At 50.1% G+C, this 27,702-nt stretch overlaps 4 non-coding genes and 3 pseudogenes across 4 annotated transcripts; all 7 read left to right on the forward strand.

Moving 5' to 3' along the window:
- Positions 1-5,633: 5,633 nt before the first annotated feature.
- LOC149350567 (uncharacterized) lies at positions 5,634-6,374 on the forward strand (annotated as a pseudogene).
- Positions 6,375-6,456: 82 nt separating this feature from the next.
- TRNAR-CCU (transfer RNA arginine (anticodon CCU)) lies at positions 6,457-6,529 on the forward strand. The gene has a single exon. It is a non-coding gene; the product is annotated as a tRNA-Arg (tRNA).
- Positions 6,530-7,573: 1,044 nt separating this feature from the next.
- LOC149350569 (uncharacterized) lies at positions 7,574-21,829 on the forward strand (annotated as a pseudogene).
- A 132-nt stretch (positions 21,830-21,961) lies between these two features.
- On the forward strand, positions 21,962-22,034 carry TRNAR-CCU (transfer RNA arginine (anticodon CCU)). The gene has a single exon. It is a non-coding gene; the product is annotated as a tRNA-Arg (tRNA).
- A 3,615-nt stretch (positions 22,035-25,649) lies between these two features.
- On the forward strand, positions 25,650-26,962 carry LOC149350571 (uncharacterized; annotated as a pseudogene).
- Positions 26,963-27,167: 205 nt separating this feature from the next.
- Positions 27,168-27,240, forward strand: TRNAR-CCU (transfer RNA arginine (anticodon CCU)). Its single transcript has one exon. It is a non-coding gene; the product is annotated as a tRNA-Arg (tRNA).
- A 227-nt stretch (positions 27,241-27,467) lies between these two features.
- On the forward strand, positions 27,468-27,540 carry TRNAR-CCU (transfer RNA arginine (anticodon CCU)). Its single transcript has one exon. It is a non-coding gene; the product is annotated as a tRNA-Arg (tRNA).
- Positions 27,541-27,702: the final 162 nt, after the last annotated feature.

The following is a 27,702-nucleotide window of genomic DNA, read 5'->3' on the forward strand; positions in this document are numbered from 1 at the left end:
GAACTATCCTTCACCAAAGTCAAATGAAAAGAATCGAAGAATTGCAGTTCCAATTAAACTTTTTGACATGTATGGAAACAGCAGCACCTGGGTTGTACATAAAAGAAATCCGAGAAGTTGAAAGCCAGCTAGAAGCTCTAGAAACAGATAAGTACTGAGCGGCTGTGATAAGGGTGCGCGCTGAAAATCTGTGGGCGGGTGAAACACCCAACAAGCGTGCGTTGTGTGACGAAAGAACGTATGCAGCACAAAATGAAATCCGATAGATCCGTTACCGCAACATAATAACAACCGATAGAGAAGAAATTGAGCAGTCGTTTGTCGAGCATTACAAAGAGCTGATAGGGAATGAAAGAAGCGTGAATAGTGGGCTGTGCGATGATTTTTTGCAGCTCATGCCTCGATTAGACGAAGATACACGAGCTCGCCTAGAACAGCGTATTAGTTTGGAGGAGGTTCAGAAGGCTATAGATGAACTACCGCTGGGAAAACACCAGGGCCGGATGGTCTAGGGGCTGCTTTCTGTAAAACATTCAGAAAAGAAGTCAGCCCGATTTTATATGAAATGATCACAAACGCATATAGAGTAAATCAAATACCACCTTCCTTTTGTACTGCTCACATAGTACTGATCCCTAAAACAGATGACCGAGAGAAATTGCAGTCAGTGGGACTTATCGTCCGACAACCCTCAAATGTTGACTATAAGATTTATATGAAGATTCTAGGTCGACGTTTGCAGAGTGTGATCACGAAACTCGTTGGACCGCACCAAACGTGCGGAGTGAAAGGCCGTACAATTTGCACGAATGTGCACGTTGTTCGCAATGTCCTTGAATGCTATGATGTCTTCGGGGGCCGAGTCACAATGATGCAACTAGACCTGTCGAAGGCGTTTGATCGTGTGGCGCACGATGTCCTGTACTCGGTTCAGGAACAAGTGAATTTAGGCAGTGTAATACAAGATGGGCTTAAAATGGTTTACAGCAACTGTACTGTGCAGATCATTGTCAATAAGAACCTGAGTGAAGCCTGGCCCTCTGCGTTCCTCCGTCAGGCAAAGATGCCCACTCTCGCCCTTGTTGCTTGCGCTTTATCTCGAGCCTTTCTCGAGCCTTTCTGTCTTTCACCGCTATCACCTATGGCCTTGGCATCTGAATATGACGCATCAGCTCCCGATCAGCCCCCTGCTGGCAGTATCGTTCGAGCTGTGACGTCGACAACAGCTTCAGCTATAAAAGGAGACCTACACAGCTTCATCTTCAGTGGGCACGGCGGACCGCGCCGGAACACCGCACTAAGCATGCCTCCGTTCTTGCTTATGCAGGTCAGTGTCGGTTATGCTTACAGAAGTGATGACCCTTTTTTGCTGGTCCTGCCGAGCCCACGGCGTGTTGCTTGTATCGCATACGAGTGTCTACGCGTTTGTGAACTTCTCTTGTGTGGAGATGTTGAAAGTAACCCGGGTCCTGATGTACAAGTAATACTTGATAAGATTTTGGAAAGCCAGAAGTGCGTACAGCAAGACGTGTCTGATCTGAAAATTCTGTACGAAAAGATAAATGCGGCTATTATTTCCCTGTCTGACCGAGTAATTCAAGTAGAAAAAACGGTCGCTGTCTTTCGTAACATTCATGAAACATTCACCCCTATAGAGCAGCACTTAAATTTTGTTCGTCAATCTCTTCATATGCAAAATCGAAAATTGGTTGGTTTGGAAGATCGTAGCAGGCGCGCAAACATAGCCATTTATGAAGTTTCGGAAAAAGAGGAAGAAACGGTAAAAGATTTAAAGCAAACCGTTCTTAATGACGTATTTCAAAAACAGCTTGATGTCTTTGCTTCATCAGTAGACCGTTTCTACAGACTTGGTAAATCAGCCAATAAAAAGAGGCCAATAATAGTTCACTTCCAAGATCTTGATGAAAAGAACGCCGTGTTTAAAAACATAGGGAAACTAAAAGGCTCTGGCATTTACATTCAGAACGACTACTCTCAGGACACTCTACGAAAACGCAAGTTGCTCTGGGAGTCGGCTCGAAAAGAGAATGATGACGGCCGTAAGGTGAGATTGGTACACGATAGACTCATTGTTGACAAAGAAACGTTTGTCTGGAACGACACATCGAATAGCCGCACTAAAATCGCCTCGGTCCCCACACGGAATTTCGACTGACTACCCGCATCCACTCCTTCAAACTATAGACACCTAACTATTCTTAACCTAAATGCTCAGAGCATAGTCAATAAAGCAGAATCGCTCGAAGTATTACTGATCACTCATAGTCCCCACATAGTTGTGATCACTGAAACTTGGCTTCACTGTGGCGTTAGTGACGACTGCGTTTTTCCTCCCTCTTACCATGTCTTCAGGCGTGATAGGGGTTCCCGCGGCGGTGGCGTCGCTATCCTAATAAAACATAGTATTAAAGGTGAGGTTTTGCAGCAAATAGATAACCATGAAAGTTTATTCCTAAAGGTTAATTACGTTGGTCACACTTTCATTCTGAGCGCGTTGTATAGGCCTCCAGATTCTGGTCCTGACTATATGCACAAATTGCAGGGTCATATGCATTCATTTAGGAACAGTAAAATCATTATTTGTGGCGACTTTAATATTCCAAATATGAATTGGTCTACTGGATCTTTTGAAACTTCTGAAAATGCAGACTTAATTTCAGACCTAATGATTGCTCATGACCTTGTACAAGTTGTAACTGAGCCAACAAGGGTGCGAGGGATGAGCAGTTCTGTTTTAGACTTAGTATTTGTCAGCCGCTCGTTTTCTGTGCACATGTCATCTGTATTGGAGGGAATATCAGATCACAGACTAGTACTTGTTTCTCTAATATTTTCTTCTTGTAATAAACCATGCAAAAATTTGCTTAAAGTTGTAAAAGACTTTTCACGTGCAAATGATGAATCAGTACTTGATTATTTAGACATTGCTTTCGACAGATTTTTGGGTGAAGATGTCTCGGTTCTGTGGGCTACCTTCAAGGAGCACTGTGAATTTTGTCAGCTGAATTTTATTCCAGACAAGAAGAAACACGTCAAGAAAAAGAATCCGTGGATTAATCGCCACATTATTCATCTCAAACGTAAAGTCAAGCGCCTAAAGCGTTCGAAACGGCCAAACACAGATCTTTTAGCAGAACTTGCGGCTGAACTTTCTTCAAATATTAGATTGGCCAGGAAACGGTACTTCACAGAATGTCTCCCGCAATTCATAAAAAGTAATCCTGCTAAGTTTTGGAATCATATCAGAGAGTCTCATAAGCCGATCGAAAAAATAGTCATGAATGGATGCGTTGTTACGTGCCAAAAGGGCATTGCCGCAGCTTTTAATAACTATTTCCAGTCTGTTTTCTCAACTGATCAAGGTGAAAATATTGACGGTTTTGTTTGTGATTCCTTTCAACCTTTAGACATTGTATCTGATGAAGGTGTCATTGAAATGCTACTCCGATTAGATACGAAGTGTTCTCCCGGCCCAGACGGCATTCCTAATGCATTTTTGCGGCGCTATGCTGAATCATTGTCGCGTTTTTTGTCCAAAATATTTCGTGTCTCCTTATCTTCTTGCTCCTTGCCGCCTGACTGGCTCACAGGGAAGGTTATTCCTGTCTATAAGAATGATGATCGACTTTCTGTAAACAACTACCGCCCGATCTCCCCTAACATCATCCTGCTGCAAGCTTATCGAACATATCATTGCCAATCATATACTTGCAATATTAAACAGTAATAATGCCCTAAACCCAGCTCAGCACGGCTTTAGGAAGGGATTCTCTACCACTACACAACTGATAATAGCCATTCATAATTTTAGTGCAGCTTTAGACAAGTCAGGCCAAATTGATGTTTTATTTCTAGATTTCGCCAAAGCCTTTGACAAGGTGCCGCATAACAAGCTTCTTTTAAAACTTAAACTCATTGGTGTACCACCTCCGCTCATTGCTTGGATTTCAGCTTATCTACAAAACAGAACGCAGTTTGTGTAGATTGGCGGTAGTTGTTCTTCCCCACTGCCTGTAACCTCTGGGGTCCCTCAGGGAAGTGTGCTCGGTCCCCTGCTTTTTTTAATATATGTAAATGATTTAGTTTCAAGTGTTAATTCAGCTGTCAAGATTGCTCTGTTTGCCGATGATTGCATGATATATACTCCCGTATCTTCCGTTTCTCACCAGGCCCATTTAGATAATGCTCTTCTTAGTGTCGTTTCCTGGAGTGAAAAATGGGGCATGGAAATCAATACTAAAAAGACTGTGCTCTTGCGGATAACAAGGAAGAAAAATCCGTTTTCCTTCAGCTATCGCATTAATGGCGTTTCAGTTCCAAACTCGCAACTAAAATGGAATGACCATATGAACACATTAAATCCTCAGCTTTACGTAAACTTGGTTTTCTTCGCCATAAACTTAAGGACGCACCTAGCAAATGCAAACTATTAGCCTACAATACTCTTATAAAACCATAACTCGAATATGCCGCCATCATTTGGGACCCACATGCAAAAAAAGACATAAGAGAATTAGAAAAAATACAGAGGCGCGCGGTACGTTTTATATTTAATAAGTACAACAGAACTGATTCCCCATCCTCGTTAATGGCAGCAAATAATATTAAACCTCTCCATGTCAGACGCAAGATAGCCCGTCTATCTTTCCTTCACCAACTAATCCACGGAAAACTAGGCATCTCTCCAGCCCCCTATGTGCAGTTTTCTGAAACGCGTAGAACTCGACGTCATCATAATCACACTTTAGCACCATACTTCGCGCATACTAACGCTTTTAAATTTTCTTTTTTCCCGAAAACTATTGACGAATGGAACGCCCTGCCTCTACAAGTGATATCGGCTGTTGATTTTGACAACGCACTTTGTGAGCTATTTTAGATTGTATATGTGCTACACTGTTGTGTGAATGTGTTTTTCTGCCCTCCCTGCCTGGACCCAAATGAGGGTCTGCAGTATTGTGAAAATAAAAAATAAAATAAATAAATCTTATTAACAACGATCGAATTAATGGCATCAGGTTTCAGTCATCTAATGTTGAAATTCTTGCGTACGCAGATGACATAGCTGTATTTTGCGGTGACCGCGAAAGTGTTCAGGAAACTGTTGGTGTCGCCAAACGGTTTTGTCAGCTCACAGGGGCTGAGATTAATTGGGAGAAGAGTGTCGGCTTTTGGCATGGAAGTTGGGATATTACACCATCGGCGTTCGCGAGTCTGCAGTGGACAACCGTGCCATCGAACTACTTGGGTGTGCCTCTAGAGCACTATGACAAGAGCGCTGATTTCTGGAATGAGGTGACACGAAGAGTAAAAGAAAAAGCAACGGCGTTGCAAGAACGAGAATTGTCGATGTTTGCGAGGGCGACAGTTTGCAACATTTTCTTAATCGCCAAGGTGTGGTATGTTTTGCAGTTTTTGCTATGTCGCGAATAAATGTGCAAACAATGCATATGGTGTTTGCTGTGTTTATCTGGAGTTCAAGTTGGGACAGGGCCAAAAGAACTAATTTGTTTCGAAATGTTCAAGATGGCGGTCTCGCGCATTTGTTTGTCCGCCAGCTTGCGTCCCGATTTATGTTTGTGAGGGATCAGAACGACCCCTTTTTGCGTTCAATGATGCAAGTACGACTGAGCAGCGCTCTGCCCGATTTTGTAGTGTCTACTGTAAGATTGTCAACTTATGGTGCTAGAGGTTACCTGAAAGAAGTTGTGGACTCTGTGCGATTCCTTAAGGTTCGGTTTTCACTGGAGTACTTCAGCACTGTAAAGAGGAAAAAACTGTACAGAGATCTGATAGACATCATAATGCCTGTGCCTCTGTATCGTACAATAAACTCTGGAGGCCCAGGGCAAGATGTTCTCAAAAGAATTAAAAAGATGCCAGTTAAGGCAAGCACGAAAACATTCTTTTTCAAACTACACACGAGTACTTTGCCGGTTAAGACGTGGCTTGAGGACAAAGGCATATTTGTACCATGCACAACGAACTGCTTGCTTTGCAAAAAGCCTGAAAGCATAGAACATGTGTTCATTGAATGCTGAGACCCAATTTTTTATTGGGAGGTTTTACAACGTACGCTAAAGAAAGAGTTACCCATATCACCAATTGGCATTCGCTACTTACCGGTAGACAAAGATGACACAGGTGTCCCTTATGACATGATTATGCTAGTGGGCCTGCATTGTTTATGGAAAACTCGAATGGCTATCCGGAATGGAAATGTTCTTATTCGATCTGTCAGGGAGAACTTTGTGGAGAGTGTGTGTTACTTACGAGATGTGTACCAAGCGCAGGCGGACCCACCTGAATGGTTGAGTGTGCTTCATGAATTGGTGCAACTCAAGAAATTTTAACTTGTGACCGGCCGAAGCAGGCCAAGTTGTTTTAGCCATGTATCGTGCTTGTCTCAATAAAAAGGTTCTTAAAAAAAGGTGCGCCCTCGTGGCCTAACGGATAAGGCATCGGTCTCCTAAACCGGGGATTGCGGGTTCGAGTCCCGCCGAGGGTAGAGTGCAGGAAATGATTTCCGTACTTTTTTTTTCTGTTGCTCCGGTCACCCAAGCAAGCAACGCTGTTTGTAGTGTGGATTATACATAACAATTTGGTTAAGAGGAATGGAAAGATGCGGAGATACCAAACGCTAGCTATGGCCGCAGCATCCTGACGGGGCAGTGGCCGAAACATTTGGGCCGGAATAAGAGAGCGAAACTAAGCTCGTGATGGTTCTGAGCGTGCAATGTTGATTACAAAATTTTTGCCAAGGTTCTTAGCAGTCGTCTGCAGCTCGTCATTATGGACTTGATAGGTTCGCATCAGATCTGTGGTATTAGAGGCCGCAGTATTCAAACACATATCCATATTGCACGTTCAGTATTAGAGACAGTATCAGATGAGACAGGCCAAGTAGCTCTGATTCAAATTGACTTGGCGAAGGCGTTTGATAAAGTTCGGCACGATTTCTTGTTCGCGGTCTTGGAGTATGCAAATATTGGTGACGTCTTGCTCAAAGGCATAAGGCTGTGCTATAAGAACTCCTATACAAGGGTTATTGTTAATCAGGAGCTAACGAAACCAATACCACAAGAAGCATCTGTTCGTCAAGGATGTCCACTGTCTCCATTGTTGTTTGCCCTATATCTGGAACCTTTCTGTCTCAGTATAATTGACAGCGCAGCTATCCGCGGTTTCTCTCTGGCTCAATGTGAAGTTTGTGGGCGATTCCTCTGCGCGGGGACGCACAGGCAGTGACTCGAGGCAGGTCTTTGTATGAAAAGGTTCAATCTCACATCAGGGGGGCAGGTCGTCGTCGTGGGGCAGCGGGGTCAGGTGGTCCCCTGGCAGGGCTGGTCCAAGAGAGAGAGAGAGCCTTCGGGGTCGCGCCTTAAGAAGGCTTCCTCCTAGCCTCGCTCCCCCCCCCCCGCCCCGCCACTCGGGAGAAAGGGGTCGAGGCTACCCGCGGTGAGCGGCGCGAGATTTGACCTTCCCGCAAGCAGACCCTACATCTCCCCCCCCCCCTCAAACGTCCGTCCCGGGGTCCGCCAGTAGGCGTCCGATGACCTCCGGGTCCGAGTCGTTATCCATGGAGTCGTCGCAGGGGGGAGGGGTGCTCGCCGGGGGGCCGCTCACCGCTAGCTGGATGGGCTCCTCACGAGCCGCCTGGGGGAGCGAGGCGCCTGGCTCCACTGGGGGCCCTGCCGGCAGCGCCCTCCAAAGCTCCTCGGCCGCCGGGGACAGCAGGTCTGAGCGGCTGGACTGGAGGATGCGGAGGGCCGCCTCCTCCGGGCTGCCCCTCTGCAGTGGCGCAGCGGGGAAAGGTGCCGCAGTCGCCGTTATGCCAGGTATGCAACGCACCGGCCTCATGGCGGAGCCGGTGCACGACAAGTGTGCCGCAGAGCGAGCACAGGCCGGCCCGCTCCTCGTCGTTGTACAAGCGGCCGATGGCTCCTGGGCTGCTCGGCGGCCGAAGCGCCGGCTGGGTGCTGAGGGGTGCCCTGCGCTTGATGATCCCTGGCGCCCTTGCGTTGGCCTGCACCACTGGGAGGTGCTCTCCAGTGGTTAGGCACGTGGTTTGGCTGGCGGTGGGGGCCACCGCGGCCGTGGAACCTGCGCCACTCGCGCGGCTCCTGCCGCCAGCCGGGTGGCGCGCCTTGATGGCGGCCACCGTTCGACGGTGGTCTTCCTTGCCTTCTGGAGTCCGAGCCACGGGCGTCGGTCGGCTGGAGCTTCCTAGAAGACATATTGAGAGGGCGAGAGCATGGCGAGTGATTATTAATCGAGAGACACGGGTGCTACCTGGTCCTCAGGTTGTAGCGTCGGTTGCGAACCGCACCGCTACCTGCTCGTCCTCCCGGGGGTGAGATCGCCGCATCGCGCTGATTTTCCACCGCTTCGCAGCCATCGTCCTTGCGAAGGTGGAAAGCCTTCAAATCAGCGACATGCACCGGACCGGCGGTTTCGCCGTTTGTCAACAACCGCAGCTGGTAGGTGAGCGGCGTAGTCCGTGCCAAGGGCGTCCGCAGAATTTTTTGCAGGGGGGGGCCCCATTGGCTGTTGGCGCCGGAGGGGGGGGGGTTATGCTCGTAGCAAAAAGGCACTATTTGCGGAGTAAATTTATTTATTTATAAATAAATAAAATAAATAAGTAAAATACACACATGAAAGAAAAATTACAAACAGCAAATTAAAGCGTGGCTAGGAGAGATACATTGGAGTTTATCAACGAAGAAACAATTAAAATTAATAAAAATGCAAAAAGATACTATCACTTCGTGGAGAAGAGTGCTCAGTCTTGCTGCATACGGGTTCTCGACACACCCGGATTGATGACCAGCACACAGCACAATATGTTCACAAACACGCAACGACAGTCGGTCAGTAAACAGCAACTGTAGACGCCTCGGATTTTTCTGGGCGAATTGCGTGATGACACGGGTGATAAATTCATTCCTGTGCTTCATTACACGCTCTCGGTGCACACTCATCATACAAAGGCCGTCCAGTCTGTCGTTTGTCATCGTTGAGCGTAGCCACGTTTTCACTCTCCTCATTGTACTGAAGGAGCGTTCGACCGTACAGGTAGTAACTGGCAAAGCCAGAGCCACCTCAATGGCTTTTGCAACACCAGGGAAGAATGTCTTGGCCTGATGTAGAAGCTCGCAGTAAGTTATTTCTGATGGGTCCCCAGTTTTGTTGCACCACATCTCGTACCAAGAGATGGCCTCTTCCTTGAAGTTGTCGATGCCGTAAAAGCACTGGAGTTCTTCGGCGAGAACAGCGAACTCAACACGGCTCAAGTGCTTCATTTTTGATGGATGCAGCTGGAGAAGTTTGAAGCTCCTCTCATTGCTTTCAGAAAAGCGCCGAGCTAAAGAAGCAGTGAGGGAGTCCAAGTACGGCACATATATTGCCACACGGTAGTATTCCTCCGGCGACTGAATCCCGTAGTTGTCTCGGTGGGCCTGACGAGAGACTTGTCTTGGCACAGATATCACCACATTTAAGTGATTGGCTGCCTCCCTTGCTGCATTCATGATGTTAGAGAACTCCTCTACAGCGTTCGTCCGGTGGCCGCGAAAAATACGTTGCAGCTCAGTGATGTGGTCATGCACAGAATGGAAGTCCATGGATACACCTTGCAGAATGTTCGTAACTGGTTCGAGCCGAGCGCTGTACTTCGCTACAATATGCAAGCAGACGATGAAAGATGAGCTTGTTGTTGCGCAGTAGAGGATGTGAGCTCGTTGTCTAGTTGCAGCGTTCGAGCATGATTCCGTGGACGCGAGCTCCTCGAGTGCTTCGACTATGGCCACGTAATGCTGAGAGAAGATCCTAATAGACTTATATTTTGCAGACCATCTTGTCTCACACAGCATCGGAATGTTCGGCACCAATTTTCTCCGGAGTACGCTCTCGCGGAAGAAGTTTATGGTTTGTTTGATTATGCCAATTGTGTTTCGAATTTCAGAGACGTCGTTCAGATCGTTGATGACGAGATTTAGTTTGTGACTTGCACAGTGGAAAAATAGTGCCTTCGGGAACTGTTTTTGTATAATTTTGTTCACTCCAGCTTCTTTTCCAGCCATTGTAGAGCATCCATCGCACCCCTGTCCAACGAGGTTCGAAAGAATATGCCCGACATTCGTCAAAAACTTCAAGATTGCCGCGGCGATGCAAGCGGAGTTTAATTGCTCCAGCTCTACAAATCCCAAAAACTGCTCTCGAACGCACACTTCGGCTCCCGCCTTGTCAATAAAGCGAACGCCTATAGACATCTGCTCTTTTCCTGAAATATCTGCAGTTTCGTCAGCAAGAACGGAAAAAGCAAACGCTTTGTTAGCTTCGGTAACTATCTGCTCTTTCAGGATGTCGCCACAGATTGTGATGATCTCGTTCTGGACGCGGACAGAAGTGTACTTGGCATTGCCAGCAGAAGAAGCGAAGTGCTCCTGAAGTAGAGTATCTCCAGCTTCTACACGAAAGTCAAGCAGATCATTGAAGACTCCACTATCGGACTGCTTGCCGCGAATTGGCAAGTCATGCGTCGCGCAAAAGACAATGGTGGAAACTATTGGAAATAGTTTCTCACGGTTCCTTTCAACTTGCGCGTGGAGTGCTCTGTTCAGCTGCTCTACAACGGGTAGCTGCTTGCCTTTCATCACATCCATAAAGTTCTGTGAGGCCGTCATTGCCTCCTGGTGCCATTGGGATTTTACGTGATCCCTGCACGCCTCGTGCATTTTTCTGTAGTTACTGAAAGCGCGCACGATAAAACTTCCTTGAGTACCCCGGTGAACACGTGGAGGAAAAATGACGCAAAAACGACAAATAGCGCCTTTCGCTGTCGCTGAGTACGCAAGCCAGGGGGCGTAATCTCCCAGCCATTGATGTCGAAAAGGCCTCTTTCCAGGTGTTACATCCTTCTTAAAATCGTATGTAACATTTGGTGACCATGGCTTAGTAAGAAGACATAACTTCAAAAAGTCCGGTATGCCAGTGAGTTTAGCTTTGCCTAGAAACTCTCCTAAGTCATATTCTTGAGGCAAGTTATTTGTTTTCTTGATGTTGTCTCCGGACTTCGATCCCAAGCAAGGAGAAAGGGAATCGTCTCGGCTTACTGCGTGACCGGAGCTCGCTGGTGAAGTTCCTTCCATGGAGACGACGACGTCGGCTACTGTCCGGTGATGAAAGGTTGCATCGCTCTGGTCAAATCCGGACTTAAATCCCAAGAAAGGAGAAATGGAATCATCTCGGCCTGCTGCATTACCTGAACTTACTGTTGACAGAGTCCCTTCCATGGAGTCGACGACATCAGCTACTGTCCGGTGATAAAAGCTTGCATCACTCTGTTCAAATGCTACACCGTTGTCACATATCACACCAGAATCTGCAGGGGCGCATTTGGATAACGCTTCGTCAGACAACCGCTGACGCTTGAAGAAGCGCCGAATGTCCATCATTCGGAACCGCGCGAGACAAAGCTGGCTATGGAGTTCTTCGGGGTTGGTAGTGTTAAAAATATATACACATTGATTGAAAAAACGGTTGAATGCGTACGTTGAAAACAAAAAATGACTATATATACAACGAAAACTTATTTACACGCTCGCAGCTTCATACACCTCGCTCCATCTTGCTCGCGCAACCGCACAGTCGAGTATTTGCACACACACTACTCGCCGCTCGTCGTTTTCTCGTCCGCTGTCTTGATTGTTCTCAGCTTCGTTGACAACCGGCCACTAAAAATACCGAAGCACAAACACAGAGGCGCGCACACATGCAAGGGCCTACTTGCCGCAGTATCCCCGAATACGCACTGTTGGAGTTGAGGGTTCAGGACAGGAGTGCCGCTGAGCGAAGAGGTAGATGGCGAAAGGAGAATAGGTTTATTTACATTTTACATTGGTGGTTAGAAGTGAGACGATTCTGCCGCATCCGTTGTCGAGTTTTATATCCTTCTTGTTCCCTAAAGTCCCTAGGTTGAGGACGCCCTTGCCGGAGTGGGAGGGGCCTAGAGCTTTCACCTGTGCGCACACACACGACACTGCACTCATGGTCACGCCCCCTTCACATGTGGAGTCTGAGGGAAAGAAGGTTGTCGTCGAGGTAGCGTTGACGGCGGTAGGTGATGGCCTCCGGCCAGCCGAAGGTTTCTGCGGGTCACCGACATCTGTTGATCATCAAATGCCACCCGCCGCTCGAGGCCAGACGCGAGGTCACGAAAACGCCGAAAGTGGTTCCTCGTGCTTGGGTCGGAGATGAGGCCCGCCAGCTTGTCGCGGTGCTTGGGCACGCCAAAGAGCAACCGGAGACGAGGCCCTTTGTTCCCTGGCACGGTCACGGCAAATGGGGAAGATAACGTTCGTCTCCCCGAGGCGGCGGCGGCGTTCTACACGTGCAGGCACTTTGTGAAGGGGGTCTGGTTTTGTTCCTGCACTCCAACCGGGCAAACTCCGTAATTGAAGTCAGCTGGCACCTGGGTCCTCTCGGTGCTTGTGGTCCATGGCGGCAGGCCCGAAAGCAATCACCCTCAAGTCGCTAGCAGCCATACACAGTAGAAACAGGCGTGCTGGCGGCCACCCGGCGAGACTTGTTGTCGTCGTTCCTAATAGCACTTTGGGGGTGAAAGGAACGCCTCGCGACTTCCGAGGGGAACGGACACTCGCCACTCCGGTCGGAAAATTTGTTTTGTGTGTTTTTATGGGGTTCAGAGCCCCAAAACGACTCAGGCTATGAGGGACGGAGTAGTACAGAGTTCCGGATAATGTCGACCACCTGGGTCTCTTTACCATGCACTGACATCGCACAGTACATGGGCGCTGTTGGGATTTGAGGCCCAGCCAGAGGTGACAGGCGAGCCAGGCGAGCCAGGCAGGCGCCATCGGGCTGCCTTGACCAAAGGCGCTGGCTTCCGGAGAAGATGCAAGGAACGCTGGTGTGGGGGCGCCTCTGGAGACTGCGTCGCCGTGAACAAAAGCAACTGCTAATCCCCTTTGCCGAAGATTCTGAAAGCGGCGCTTCTACCGAACTGCGCTCTCCCGTGGATCGGAGGAGACAGCGAGCGGCGGCGGCGCCAATTCATCGCCTGCTTGCCCTTGAGCAGCCCGACAAAGCGGGGGTGGACACGGCTGATTTGTCCCTCCCTCCTGAAGAATTCATCGGTGGCCGGATTGTGCACTGTCTGCCTCCGTGTGGCTATCTCTCTAGAGATCAAAGAAACAGGCACCCATCTCAAGACGCCTCGAAACACATGCTCGCCGGTGCCGCTGTATGTCTGCAACGACGCGTCCCCGGACGCGGCACTTCGCAGATGTGACCCAAAGCTGGAAGCGGGGCCGCTTTTACTCTTTTTGCTGAGCGCACCGCCGCCCCTGGTGTGCGGCCATCACTCACGGTTAGAGTGAGTGATTTTCCAGGGGGGTGCAGCCGCCCCCCCTTGCCCCCCCCTCCGGACGCCCATGGTCCGTGCCGTAACTTCGTACGGCCCAGCCCACTTGTGCGCTAGCGACGCGTCGAAACCGCGCGCTGCGTTACTAAGTGGGTGCGTTCTCTTGAGTACCAAGTCACCCGTGTTGAAAACGACGTGACGGCGACCTTTGTTGTACTGATCCGCCTGCTCCATGCGCGCAACATCGAGGTTTTCGCGGGCTGCGCGCCGCGCTGCCTCCAGGCGCTCCCGGAGCCTTGCCGCGTACTGCGAAAGCGGAGGGGGCGCGGGCCCCGCCGCGTCGAGTAGGGCATTCTCTAGCGGAAAAGCGATCTCTCTCCCAAAATTCAAGTAAGCGGGTGTAATACCCACTGACCTGTTCACGGTTGTCCTTGTAGCGAACGCCAGTTCGGACAGCCGCGCGTCCCAATCTCTGTGCTGCTCGGTCGTCGCGACCAGCATGCTCTTCAGATTTCGATTCACCCGCTCGGTTATGTTACTCTGAGCGTGGTAGGGACTCGTTCTCCTGTGGCGGATTTGAAGCGCCCGACAAGAGTCTAATAATAATAATAATACTCTTTATTTGTGTCGTAGGGTACACGGTCGACACTGGAGGCCGGCAGTAAAAGCTGTCACAAACGACAGCTTGACAGAGCCGCAGGCCCCCATGCACTTGGCAGCAGTACAGTGTCAATGCTTATATGCCAAAAAAAAAATGCTATACACAGTACAGCTCACAGTACACCCTGATAAATAAATTCCATTTTCTATACAGAACACAACATAAAATTTGTGATATACTGCATAAATTAATAGAAAGAACATAGAATAGAGCATACAACATGATGGATAGAACATAAAATTACCGTGGCTTAAGGCATGAAACAATGAGAGATCGATTCTATGAACTCATAAGAACAAAATACACAGGCGGTTGTAGTCTAGTAAGGCAAGAAAAGATAGTTAAGATTACAGTTCACTCTACAGGAGGAAATAGCATGGATACAATACAAAAAATAAAAATCCGGTAGGTAAACATGGTCACTTAGTGTAAGGAGAAATTATTCAGTTGAAAAGGATATGGGTGTAGAAACAAACTCAAGTATTAAGAAACAGAAAAAGAAGTGTAATTGCGGTTTGTCAGGGACAATCAGGCATGATCATTTGGACATGTAGTATTTTCTGATTTCTTTAAATGAATATATTTGTAATTGTACATTTCCTTTATTCAATTTATTCAATAACCTCGGCAACTGATTTTGCAATGTTTGATGACCATATGTTGTACGGTATGTTTTTACCATCCAGTATTCGCTGTAACGGGTGGCATGACTCGGGGTGCTTTCACAAGTCTTTGCTTTCACAAGCAAAGACTTTGCTTGTGAAATACGAAGCATTGTCTGTAATCAGGTCGGAAGGGAAACCGAAGCGAGTGAAAGTCTCCAACAGTTTTTCCCAAATTCGTTCCGACACAAGCTTCCTAAGGGGGAAAACCTCAACCCACTTGGAATAGTGGTCCGTTATTACCAGGATGAATTGGTTTCCGCGCGCGGACCGAGGGAGGGGTCCCATGATATCGCACGCGACCACTTGCCACGGGTAGTTGCTAACTACCGCCTTCATCATGCCAGCGGGCTTGCCCGCCCGAGGCTTGGCTACCTGGCATACCGGGCAGGTACGGGCGTATCTCAGCACATCCTTTCTCATGCCTGGCCAGGTCGCGACACGGCATAACTTGTCGTAAGTCTTACTGCCGCTGCCATGGCCTGCCAGCGCTGAGTCATGGAAGTACTGCAGGAACCGTTTCCGCAACCTTCTCGGGACCACGACTCGGAAAGGGGATGCTATCGCCTCTTCCTCGTCAAGTTGGGGGATGTAGCGGAGCAGCAAGCCATCATCGCCCAGCAGATGCGCGTCGTACTTGCCCTCAGCGTTCCCGGTGCAAGCTGCGCTGCTCGCAAGCTCCTTCAGCACCCGCTGGCAAAGACCGTCTGCTTTCTGGGCCTCGATCAGCTCTTCTCTACTGACCGCTACTCCCCAAGACAGATTTCTTTCTGCCTCACTCCTTGGCAGGCGAGCAGTCGCCGCCACGAACTGCTGTGCTTCCCTTCTCTCACAGCACCGTGCGGGACCTTTGTCCGCCTCCTCCTTCGCAAAACCGGGCGCGACACTCCCCTCCGCCCTCTCCTCCTCTCTAACAGCGGTGACGCCGCTTTCTACAAAGCTGGGCTGCGCCTCTGAAGCGCTTCCGCCAGCCTTCCACGGTGCGCGCGATAAAGCATCGGCCACCTTGTTCAAGCTGCCCCGGCGGTACTCGATGGCGTACGCGTAACGTTGCAACGTCAGCGCCCATCTCGCGAGTCTGCCTGCGGGGCTCTTGAGCCTCTTTAACCAAGACAATGCCTGATGATCTGTCTGCACGGTGAAGACCGCTCCGTCTAGGTACATGTCGAACTTCGACAATGCGAACATGATCGCCAGGCATTCCTTTTCGGTCACGGAGTAATTCCGCTCCGCCGATGTGAGCGTGCGACTAGCGAACGCGACAGGGCGCAGTTTGCCCTCGTGTTCCTGTAACAAACTGCTTGTTTAGGTCGGGGAGGCGCAGACTAGCGGTATTCGCTACCGCGCGAGCCAAGGCAACAAATGCGTCACTCTGTTCCTTGCCCCAGACCCACTTCGAGCCTTTACGCAACAGCAGGTTCAGCGGCCTTGCAAGCTCTGAACTGCGCGGGATGAATTGCCTGTAGAACGCAACCATCCCCAAAAACCTCTGCAAGCTTTTCACATCCATGGGGCAGGGGTAGTTCATAATTGCCTGCAGTTTGTCATCATTCGGTCTCAGTGTGCCATCATCCACGACAAAGCCCAAGAGGTTCACTCTCTTCGATGCCAACTGCACTTTCTTTGGATTGATGGTTAGACCGGCACGTCTCATTCTATCGAGAACGGAATTCAGGTGAATGAGGTGCTCCTCGAACGACTGTGAGAATATCACAACGTCGTCGAGGTACGCCATGGAGTAGTTGAACCTCGCATCGCCCAGCACGATGTCCATCAGTCGCATGAACGTGCTCGGGGCGTTAGACAAACCAAACGGGAGTCGAGTAAATTCGAAGAGCCCGCGGTGGCAGGTGAATGGGGTTTTCTCAATGTCACCTTCGGCCACCTCAATCTGCAGGTACCCTCTGCTTGCATCTAGGACTGTGAAGAACCTCGCGTTCCCTAACGCGTACATCACAGCCTCGATCGACTGAAAAGGGTACGCAACCGTAGGCGTCAGTGAGTTGAGCTTACGATAATCAACACACAGCCTGACCGATCCATTTTTCTTCGGTGCTAGAACCACTGGTGACGCCCAGGGACTTTGTGAGGGTCTCACCGCACCGGTATCAATCATCTCGTCAAGGGCAGAGTCGAGAAGCTGCCTCTTATGCGCACTTAACGGCCTCGGGTTACACCTGAAAGGGCGCGTATCACCCGTCTGAATCTCGTGCTGAAGCAGGTCGGTTCTGCCCGGTTTCTCCGTGAAGTAATCCGAAAACGGGAGTAAAGTTTCCGCGAGCCTTCGGCGCTGACTACTGGGTCCTGAGAAAGACGCAATAATCGCTTCTAACGGGCCACCGTCTCTCAGCATCTCGAGGGAGCTCCCCTGCCTTTCTGTCGCACAGGTGGGGACACCCGCCTTTTGTGCAGGACAGCCGGGCAAGGGTGCGCTTTCGAAGGGAATGAGGGGGGCGAGCGGGCTGTAACGATAGCCATTCTCCCCCATGTCGAGCACAATGCCTTCGCTCGAGAGAAAATCCCTTCCCAGAATTACTGGTATCGACAAGCCAGGCAGATAGACGAAGCGATGTCTCCGCTTTCTGCCGTCAAAGCGCATCGTGAGACGCACTGCTCCCTTTGCCTTTGCCGCCCCAGCTGCTAAGCTTAACGGGGTTTCGGCCGGTCTGACACGGATGTTACCTATCCGGCAGGCCTCGTACACCTCGTCACCGACCAGTGACAGCGTTGAGTCCGTGTCTACGAGTGCGGAGTAGCATTGACCCGCTAACCGCACTAGCATAAATGGGCTTGAGCGCGGAACGACTCCCTGAGCTCTACAGGCGAGCAGGACAAAGGCCTCCCCGTCGCCGGCGCGGGAGTTCTTTTCCTGACTAGCGTCTTGACAACCATGAAATTCTCCCGCTGACGGTGAAAGGCCGGTGTCGCCAGACATCACCGCCAGCGTCTGGCGTTTCCCTGCATACGCCTAGCTTGGCACTCGCGTGCCATGTGGCCGGGCTGGTTGCAATTCCAGCAAAGCCGGTCGTTCACCCGCCGCGTGGACGGAGGACCCCTCGTTCCACGAAGCGGTTGGGGACGACTCTCCCCTTTCTCCGCGCCTTCCTGACGCTCGCTCGGCGCGCGGCCTGTGAGGCCGGCACGACGCCGCTGCTCGAATGCGTACGGGTCCAGCGCGCGAGGGACAACAGGGGGTTCCGCCTGCCTTTCCACGGCCATTACCTCGGCGCGCCGAGCCCTCATCGCGCATTCTCGGCCTCCATCCCATGCGCATCCCGGTTCTAGCGATTCGGCTGGCCTGGGGGGCGGTTGGTAGCGCAGTTCGGCCAGTAAATCCGCCTGCACGGTCTTGGCCTCCTGCGCTAGGGCCTCGAGGTTTGTAAAACTGCGGCCCCGCAGATACGGCTTGAAGCGTGCATGGCACTGCCTGATCACACGCGCAACCTGATCGCGGTCGGTTGCCGTCGGATCTGCCCTCTTGTACAGCTCCTGCATTGCGCGTACGTACTCGAGGAGGCTTTCCTCTGGGTGTTGGGTGCGCAACGCGAGCTCCTCCAGCATCCGGCGCTCATAATCAGGCGGCAAGAACTCGGCGCGGAAACGGTCTTTGAAGTCCGCCATCGACTGGAAAGTCGGCTGGCAGCGCCTCCATCGCGCCGCGCTCTCGACGAGTGCAATAGGCAGGACCTGCCCTAGCATTACGTCATCTGGGGCGCCCAGAGCCGTCTGGTAGTCCTCGAGTTGTAGTAAAAACTCGTTGACTGATTTCGCGTCCGTGTACCCGGAAAAGGAGGGGACCTCCATATTTATCCGCGGGCGCGATGTTGTCGCCGATGCTACCGATGCTGCGGCCTGGCTGGCGCCAGCCACCGCACCGAGCTGACGGGCCAATGCGGCAAACATCTCAGTCACCTGCCCCATTACGGCCGCCGCGTCGGCCGTCTCACTACCGGCTGCCCCGCCATCCAAAGCCGTGGCTGAAACATCCTTTCTGGGAGGCATAGTTCGCGCTAACTGTCCGGCCGCACCGGCTAACTGCTCATGGCAACAAGAACATTCATATACACAACAATCTATCTACAAACACACGGAAATACACAACAGAAAACGCCCGAAAACTACATAAATAACACAAAACCCCTAACAAATTTAACACACTACACAAGTCGCTACCCCGCGAACATTCCGCCTGACCCGCTCCTTAACCCTATCGGTCCGGCATGGCCCCGAACAAAGAGGGCCTGCCACGAGTCTGGCTGCACGTCCCAAAATCGGCAGAGAAATCGTCCACAAGGTGTTAATTAAAGCCCCACGTTGGGCGCCATTATTTGTGGGCGATTCCTCTGCGCGGGGACGCACAGGCAGTGACTCGAGGCAGGTCTTTGTATGAAAAGGTTTAATCTCACATCAGGGGGGCCGGTCGTCGTCGTGGGGCAGCGGGGTCAGGTGGTCCCCTGGCAGGGCTGGTCCAAGAGAGAGAGAGAGCCTTCGGGGTCGCGCCTTAAAGGGCCCGTGCCCACCCCAGCGCAGCAGACACTCTCTACCTCTCTTTGAGCGAGCCTCCTCTCCTTCCATTCCCTCCTCGAAATTCTTCTCTCCCGCTCCTCGTCGAGTAGGCTCGGCAAGGCAAAATCACCCCTTCTTTCTCCGATGTAAGCCGGAGGCGTGGTGTCTGTGGAGTGCGTCACAGGGCGACGTCATGGCCCCGCCTTCAATAGAATTCTTTTCTTGGTTTTTGCATTTTCTCCGCACACTGAACGATCGAGAGGCGCGATCGGCTCGACCACCTAGACTTGTTAGCGAGCGCATCCTTTCATACATCTGTTTGTCATTCCCAGTTAACGAGCCACCTTTTCATTTTCTTTTAGGCCTCCCCACCGTTTCACGAGCGGAGGGGCGGAAGTCGGTTGTGTTCGAAACACACGGCGAAGCGCGGACCCGGCAACCGCCCGTTTGCTTTTCTCCATGCGTGTTTGTGTTCTGTGTGTTTGTGTCTTTTCTCCGTTATTCATTGGAGTCAAGGGGTACGCAAGATGCACGAAAGATAAGCGGTGTGTGTGCGGAGCGGTCAAGTGGGCGAGCGAGGGAAAGGCTCTGCTGCACTACTAATTAAAACCTTGTTTTGGGGGGCTCGCATAGAAGAAAAGAAACTGAGAAGGGAGCGCGCACGCAGAGCGTCTCGTGACGTGATCACGGCGGGGGGAGGGGGGGGGGGGGCGAACCAACTCCCTCAGTTTTACTGTTTTTTTACTTTTTATGGCTAGGGTTCAAGGCTGTCGCCGCACGCTCCCTCCGCAGTTTTTTTTTTTGTTCCTTCATGCGGGTTTGTAGGCATGAGCCAGAACAGAAGGCGCTGCGGAAAGCCTTGTGCAGACGACGCGACGCCAAGGCTACGCCCAACCTTCTCCCGTCAGTCAGAACGATGCACCAATGGAGTGCCTTTAGCGAAAGTAGCCCCCCTTGACGTCAGCGGGGTGCAGAGTAGTGGGCCGGGCCCGTTTTTGAAGGAAGGAAAGAACGAACGGGCTTTGATTTGAATTTTCGCAGCTTTTCGGGGCGCGCATGGCTCTAGTATTTTGCAGAGGTTATCTTCGATGCCTCATCTATGCAGTGGGCTTGTTTTTCAAAAATGTCCGGACCCTGGGCAGTGGCCCTTTAAGAAGGCTTCCTCCTAGCCTCGCTCCCCCCCCCCCCCCCGCCCCGCCACTCGGGAGAAAGGGGTCGAGGCTACCCGCGGTGAGCGGCGCGAGATTTGACCTGCCCGCGAGCAGACCCTACAAGTTAAAGTTTTGGCGTACGCTGATGATGTCGCCCTCTTTTGTTCTTTCAAAAAGAGTGTACTTGAGGCTCTAAACTTGACTAAACAGTTCTGCGATGTATCAGGCGCGGCTCTTAATTTAGAGAAATCCAAAGGCTTTTGGTTGGGTTATTGGGGAACTAGGCCAAGCCAGTTCGGTGGCATATGCTGGGACTGTAGCCCTCTTGAGTACCTAGGCGTTCCGCTGCACCAAGTTCGCAACAGTACAGCCTACTGGGATTCACAAATTGTAATTCTACGGCGGCAAACACAGGCTTGGATGGGTAGGGAACTCTCAGTGTTTTCGAGGGCACAGGTCTGTAACATATTTTTGTTTGCAAAGCTCGCGTATGTCCTTCAAGTCCTGCATTGTGCGAGGAGGAAGGTGCAAGCAATACACAGAATATTTGCAACATTCGTTTGGCGCTCTCAATGGGAGCCCATGAGGCGTGACAACTTGTTCCTTCCCTTAGAGGGTGGTGGTGTGGGCCTTGTTCACCTGTTCGTGCATCAACTTGTTTCCCGTTTTTTTCTTTTTCAAATCGGCAAACCACCCGTTTCTGGTAGCTGTGCTCATTAGGCGGCTTAGTTTTCATTTGCCTTACTTATTCGCACCGACTGTGCAGGCTCGTGAGGGGACTCTATGGGGATTCCTTAAGGAGGTTGCTGACACTTTCAATTTCCTCACTGTGCGCTTCTCTTTAGATTACCTGTATAGCCTCTCGAGAAAACAGATGACCCAGGCTCTCACTGAGTCTTTGTTCCCTACACCATTGTATCGGCAGCCTTATCTGGGGTCTTTGGACATCAGTGTTCTAAAGCGTGTTAGGCGGATGTGCATTCAGGCAGCCGCTAAAACGTTCTTTTTCAAACTACATACAGCGACGCTGCCTGTCAAGACATTTCTTAATGACAAGGGGATGTTTGTACCCTGGAATGTGAATTGCCGTCTGTGTAACGTGCCTGAGACAATTGATCATTGCTTCATCCTGTGCCGTGATGCCATGTTCTTTTGGGACATACTACAACGAACTCTTAAGAAGGACATTTAAATTACACCATACACTATTAGATTTCTGCCTGTTGATAAAAACTCTGTTGTGCCTTATGATCTGTTTATGTTGATGGGACTATTCAGTCTTTGGAAAAGCCGTATGATGGACAGACATGCCGAGCCACCAAAATCGTCCAAATCTGTGTTTCGTGAACAGTGTGCTTTGGTGAGGAGTGTATATGCTGCACGCGAAAAACCCCCAAGCTGGCTGCCGTGCCTAGATGCATGTGTGTGCCTCCCTGAATTTTGATGTTTTGATGGGGATGCAGTGGTGAGTTCTATGGCGGGCTCCTATTAAGCAGCCCGGTAACTTGAGACGCGAACCAGTCTGAAGTTTTCCTCCTTTTTACGGAAGTTCTTCCATGAAATGAAGAAAAAAAGTGCCCTCGTGGCCTAACGGATAAGGCATCGATCTCCTAAACCGGCGATTGCGGGTTCGAGTCCCGCCGAGGGTAGAGTGCAGGAAATGCTTTCCCTACTTTTTTTTTTCTGTTGCTCCAGTCACCCAAGCAAGTAACGCTGTTTGTAGTGTGGATTACACATAACAAATTGGTTAAGAGGAATGGAAAGACGCGAGGACTTCCGGACGCAGACGCGAACGGACGTGTCTCGATGGGCTCCGTCAGAGCGGGTTCAGCGGTCCAGTCGGGCCACGGTAACATGATTTTGGACACTGCTGACCAGGATTATCAAGTGATACTGCCGCAACTGCCATCAGGTCAGATTGTTTTGAACATAGGTTTTTTGCACGGCGATGTGAGAGCGCGGCCTTTCCGCGTCGAAGATTTCAGGGACGCCCTTGCTAATCAGGGAGCACTCCCAGATGTTATTGCCCTGGGGGCGTACCAAATGAACCATGTGTAGGCGGTAACTTTCAAGACAGCGGAAGCGGTGAAGAGCATGCTCGCTAAAGGCGACATGCTGGTGAAGGAGCGTCGGTGTCTGGTTATAAACACGAACAACTAAGACGTCAGGCTCAAGCTCCACTGGCTCCTTCATGGAGTCAGCGGCGATGATGTGCGGGCTGCGCTGGCAAATTATGGCAAGGTAACTGAAGTGACCAGGGAGAAGTGGTGTGTCTACGGCATTGCCGACAGGTCGTCGACGACGCGCATCGTCGCCCTGAAATTGAAGGCAGGTGTCAGTGTGGAAGATCTGCCCCATTAGGTGCGTGTGGGCGGGAGCTGGCCTTAGTTGTGGTACCGAACCGGGCATCCTTGTGTTTGCGCTGCAACAGTAAGGGCCATATACGGCGTGATTGTAAAGTCCCGCGCTGTTCCCGATGCCGGCGCTTTGGTCACAACGACATGGACTGCGTTAAAACCTACGCAACCATCACCGGTCAGCCGAGAAAGAACGATGTGACAGAGCTCGTTATGGATGACGAAGACGCTGAAGAGGTTTCGAGAGGGGCTGGGAATGTGCCCGTGCAGTCTCCAACGGGCGACAAAGCTGAAGCCGCCGAGGACTCTCAAGGCGCCGTCAGCAAAGGCGACCAACAAGATCAAGGCAACACCACTCCATCGGGGGCGGGGACTACGAAAGAAGACTCCGGCAAGGAGTTGGAAGTAGTGTCGACGGGGGGCTGGTGGGATGGTGAGCAAACCATGGACACCACGAGTGGAGTACCAGGAAAGAGAGTGCTCGAGGAAACAGTCGTCGCGGGCGACAACGGCGACGTGGAACCCGCCTCCCAAGACGACCGCTACTCGGCGGCCGAGTTTCAAGCCCAAGCCGAACGTTCCGCCCGACCGCAGAGGGGGCGGCACGGAGCCCTCGTAGCAGCGTGAGCGTGGGCCCGTCTTGTTCCTGCCCACGAAATTGCAATTAGCGTGCATCATGGAGCTGTATCAAGGGCCAAAACAACGACGCGGACTACTATCTTGCTGCGGGGGCGGAAAAGTCGAGTGCCGCGGTTTTCAACGCCAGCGGCGTACCTCAGATTGTCGAAGTAAGCCCCGTGTGGTCCTTGTGTCCTAGCGTAAATATGACAGCAAAATTTAAAAAATCCCTTCGTGTAGCGGCATCGAATGTCCGGGGCTTGGCAAGTAGGCGAAGGCAGTGCCGGTTAGTCGGCTACTTATTGAAAACGAACTGGACATCGTTGCTGTCCAAGAAACGAAGGTCAGCAGCGAGGACCAAACGGACCGCATGGTGCAGCCCTTTAGAACTCATTTCAATGTCTGTATAGCTCATGTGGTTGGAACCTCGGCGGGATGCGCGCTCTTTGTACGTAACAGTGTTGGAATTTTGGTGGAACAAGTCATTGTTTGCGAAAGTGGCCGTTTTGTTATCCTGGATTTTTCATTCTGTGATTTATTGTGGCGTGTTGTGTGTCTTTATGCGCCTAACAAAGAAACCGACCGCAGAATTTATTTTGAAAACCTCGAGCAGTATTTGAAAACAGAGCGGCATGTTATATTTATGGGAGACTTCAATTGTGTTTGCAGGCCAGAAGACCGAGCTAAAGTCCGTACTCTAAGGGATCAAAGTGTACAGGTTCTGGATGAGCTCGTAGAGGAGTACGACTTAATAGATGTTGGCTGCATGTTATCACCTGGTAGTCAGGCACAGTTTACTCATTTCCAGGGTGAAAGCCATGCCAGGCTCGATCGCATATACATATCGGTGCATCTGGCGCCGCTCTGCGAAAACTACGAAGTAATTCCAGTATCCTTCTCTGACCACTGCATGGTTTCCTTCACCTTAGGATCAAAATTAAAGAAGGTGAGATTTAATTGGGATTTATGGAAATTCAATGCCAAACTTATGGACGATAAAAGCTTCGTTTGCGAGGTAAATAATTTGCTGAAGTCATTGGATGTGTCTGGAGCCGAAAGCTGGTTGGAAAGGTGGGAAGGTTTCAAAACTGACGTAAAAATGAAAGCTATTGAGAGAGCAAGCATACTAAGACGTGAAGAAAAACAGAAAGAAAAGGAATTGCAGAGCCAGTTGAAACTATTGCTGAACATAGAATCTGCGCAGCCTGGTTTATGCATGAACCGAATAAAGGAAGTTAAAAGAAAGCTAGAGCAGGCCAATGAAGATAAGTACAGAGGGGCCGTCATGTGGGCACGGACTGAGCGATTATGGATGGGTGAGGCGCCAAGCGGTCACTGAGCGATGAAAAGAGCTATGCCTCGAAAAACGAAATACAAAAAATAATATACAGAAATGAAGAAACCACTGATCCAGAGAAGATACAACGCGCCTTTTTTGAGCAATATCGAGTTTTGCTAGGACAGGAGCTAGTGAAGAAGGACGGCTTTGAACGTGACTATTTGCGATTAATGCCTAAATTAGATGACAGTGAGAAGGAAAGACTTGAAGCTCCAATCAGTATAACAGAAATAGAGAAAGCAATTGACCAGTTAAATGCCGGGAAGTCCCCTGCGCCCGACGGCCTGGGTGCAGCTTTCTATAAAGCCTTTAAAGATGAACTAAGTCAGGTCCTGCATATAGTAATCGAAGAAGCCTATGAAACAAAACGATTGCCACCGTCTTTCAAAGCTGCCCACGTTGTATTGATTCCAAAGTATGAGGATTCAGCGAAGCTGCTGTTGGGGGGGTCTTATCGGCCGATAAGCCTCACCAACGTAGATTACAAAATCCTTATGAAAGTTTTAGCGAGAAGGGCACAGAGCGTCATTAAAGACCTAGTAGGACCACACCAAACTTGTGGAATACAAGGACGAAGTATTACGACCAATATACATGTGGCGAGAAGTGTTTTGGAGTGTTGCGATACTTTTGATGGACGAGTTGCGATGATGCAGCTCGACCTAGCAAAAGCTTTTGATCGAGTGTGCCATGAAGTGCTTTTTAATCTCCAAGAATTTGTGAACATAGGAATTGTTATTACAGAGGGAGTCAAAATGGCTTACTCTGATTGTGCAGTGCGAATTATTATAAATAAGAATCTCACCGAAAGAGTGCCAGTGAAATCGTCTGTGAGGCAGGGCTGTCCATTATCCCCGTTGCTTTTTGCTTTATACCTAGAGCCGTTATGCTTGAGTATGATACAGAACGAAAGGATACGCTGTTTCGCGCTGGAAGCAACGGAGGTAAAAATGTTTGCGTACGCAGATGATGTCGCTATTTTTTGTAGAGACAAAGAAAGCGTTCAAGAAACTGTCAGAGTGGCGGCTGATTTCTGCGCTAAAACGGGGTGCCGTGTTAACTGGGAGAAATCATCTGGATTCTGGCACGGGGAGTGGGATCAAAAGCCTGAAGTGTTTGCCAATGTGCGATGGACAGCGCTGCCCTCAAAGTACTTGGGTGTACCACTTGACCAATACAATGACACTGAGGAATACTGGAATAGGGAAATAGAGAATCTCAGAAGGAAAACGCAAGCATGGAACGGCCGGAACCTATCTATGTTCACACGAGCAACTGTTTGCAACCTTTTCTTGGTTGCAAAAGTGTGGTATGTCTTGCAGGTATTGTTCATGTCGCGCGTAACCATACAAAAAATACATCGAATCTTTGCTGTTTTCGTGTGGGGAAGCACATGGGAACGTACGAGTCGGACAAATCTGTTTCTTTCGGTTCGAAAAGGGGGAGTGGGGCTTGTGCATTTGTTTATCAGACAGATTGTGTCGCGTTTTATTTTTCTGCGAGACCAGAATGATCCCTTTTTGTGTACTTTTGTGCAAGTGCGCCTGCGCAATGCTTTGCCTGAGTTTTTGGTGTCCTGCTCTGATAAAAGAACGACAGCCGTAAGAGGATTTTGGCGCGAAGTTGTCACGGCTTTTAACATGCTGAAAGTGCGCTTTTCTTTAGATTATTTAAGTTATGTGTCGAGAAAGAATCTGTGTAAAGATTTGTTGGATGTCATGCTGCCTGCACCAGTGTATCGACAGCTTGGTTGCGGATGCCCAGGGCAAGATGTTCTGAAAAGGGTGAAACGTATGCCAGTAAATCTTAACGTGAAAAGTTTTTTCTTCAAACTCCATACTAACACTCTGCCAGTTAAAACCTGGCTAGAACAAAAGGGCATTTTTGTGCCATGGACGGTTAACTGTAAGCTCTGCAAAAAGCCTGAGACAGTCGAGCTGTGTTTATAGAATGTTGGGATCGGGTATTTCATTGGGACATTCTACAAATAACAATAAAGAAAGACCTGCCAATCACGCCGTATGGAATCCGGTTCTTAGCGGTAGAAGATGACCGAGATGTTCCTTATGACCTCATCATGCTACTGGGCCTCCACAGCATATGGAAAACCAGGATGTCAGTGAGAAATGCCGATGCGAACATTCGACCTGTAAGAGAAAATTTCATTGAAATTGTGCGTGTGCGGGAATGTTACCGAGCCCAATCGGAGCTACCCGAATGGCTTGGCGTGCTGGATGAACTTGCAGCCCTCAAGAAGTTTTAAACAACCACGTTGACCGTAGGCCGGTTCACGTGTTTTAGCGGTTTGTTTGTGTTTTTGTTTGTTATCGTTGTCAAAACAGGCAATAAAGAAAAAAAAAGAGGTACCAAACGCCAGCTATGGCCGCAGCATCCTGACGGTGCAGTGGCCGGAACATTTGGGCCGGAATATGAGAGCGAAACTATTAGCTCGTGCTGGTTCCGAGCGTGCCCTCGTGGCCTAACGGATAAGACATCGGTCTCCTAATCCGGGGATTGCGGGTTCGAGTCCCGCCGAGGGTAGAGTGCAGGAAATGCTTTCCCTACTTTTTTTTTCTGTTGCTCCAGTCACTCAAGCAAGCAACGCTGTTTATAGTGTGCATTATACATAACAAATTGGATAAGAGGAATGGAAAGACGCGGAGATACCAAACGCTAGCTATGGCCGCAGCATCCTGACGGTGCAGTGGCCGAAACATTTGGCCCGGAATATGAGAGCGAAACTATTAGCTCGTGCTGGTTGTGATCGTGCCCTCGTGGCCTAACGGATAAGGCATCGGTCTCCTAAACCGGGGATTGCGGGTTCGAGTCCCGCCGAGGGTAGAGTGCAGGAAATGCTTTCCCTACTTTTTTTTTCTGTTGCTCCAGTCACTCAAGCAAGCAACGCTGTTTATAGTGTGCATTATACATAACAAATTGGATAAGAGGAATGGAAAGACGCGGAGATACCAAACGCTAGCTATGGCCGCAGCATCCTGACGGTGC

This window comes from Amblyomma mixtum, chromosome 3 (assembly GCF_055824585.1).
Source record: "Amblyomma mixtum isolate Tamu chromosome 3, ASM5582458v1, whole genome shotgun sequence".
Classification (NCBI taxonomy): domain Eukaryota; kingdom Metazoa; phylum Arthropoda; class Arachnida; order Ixodida; family Ixodidae; genus Amblyomma; species Amblyomma mixtum.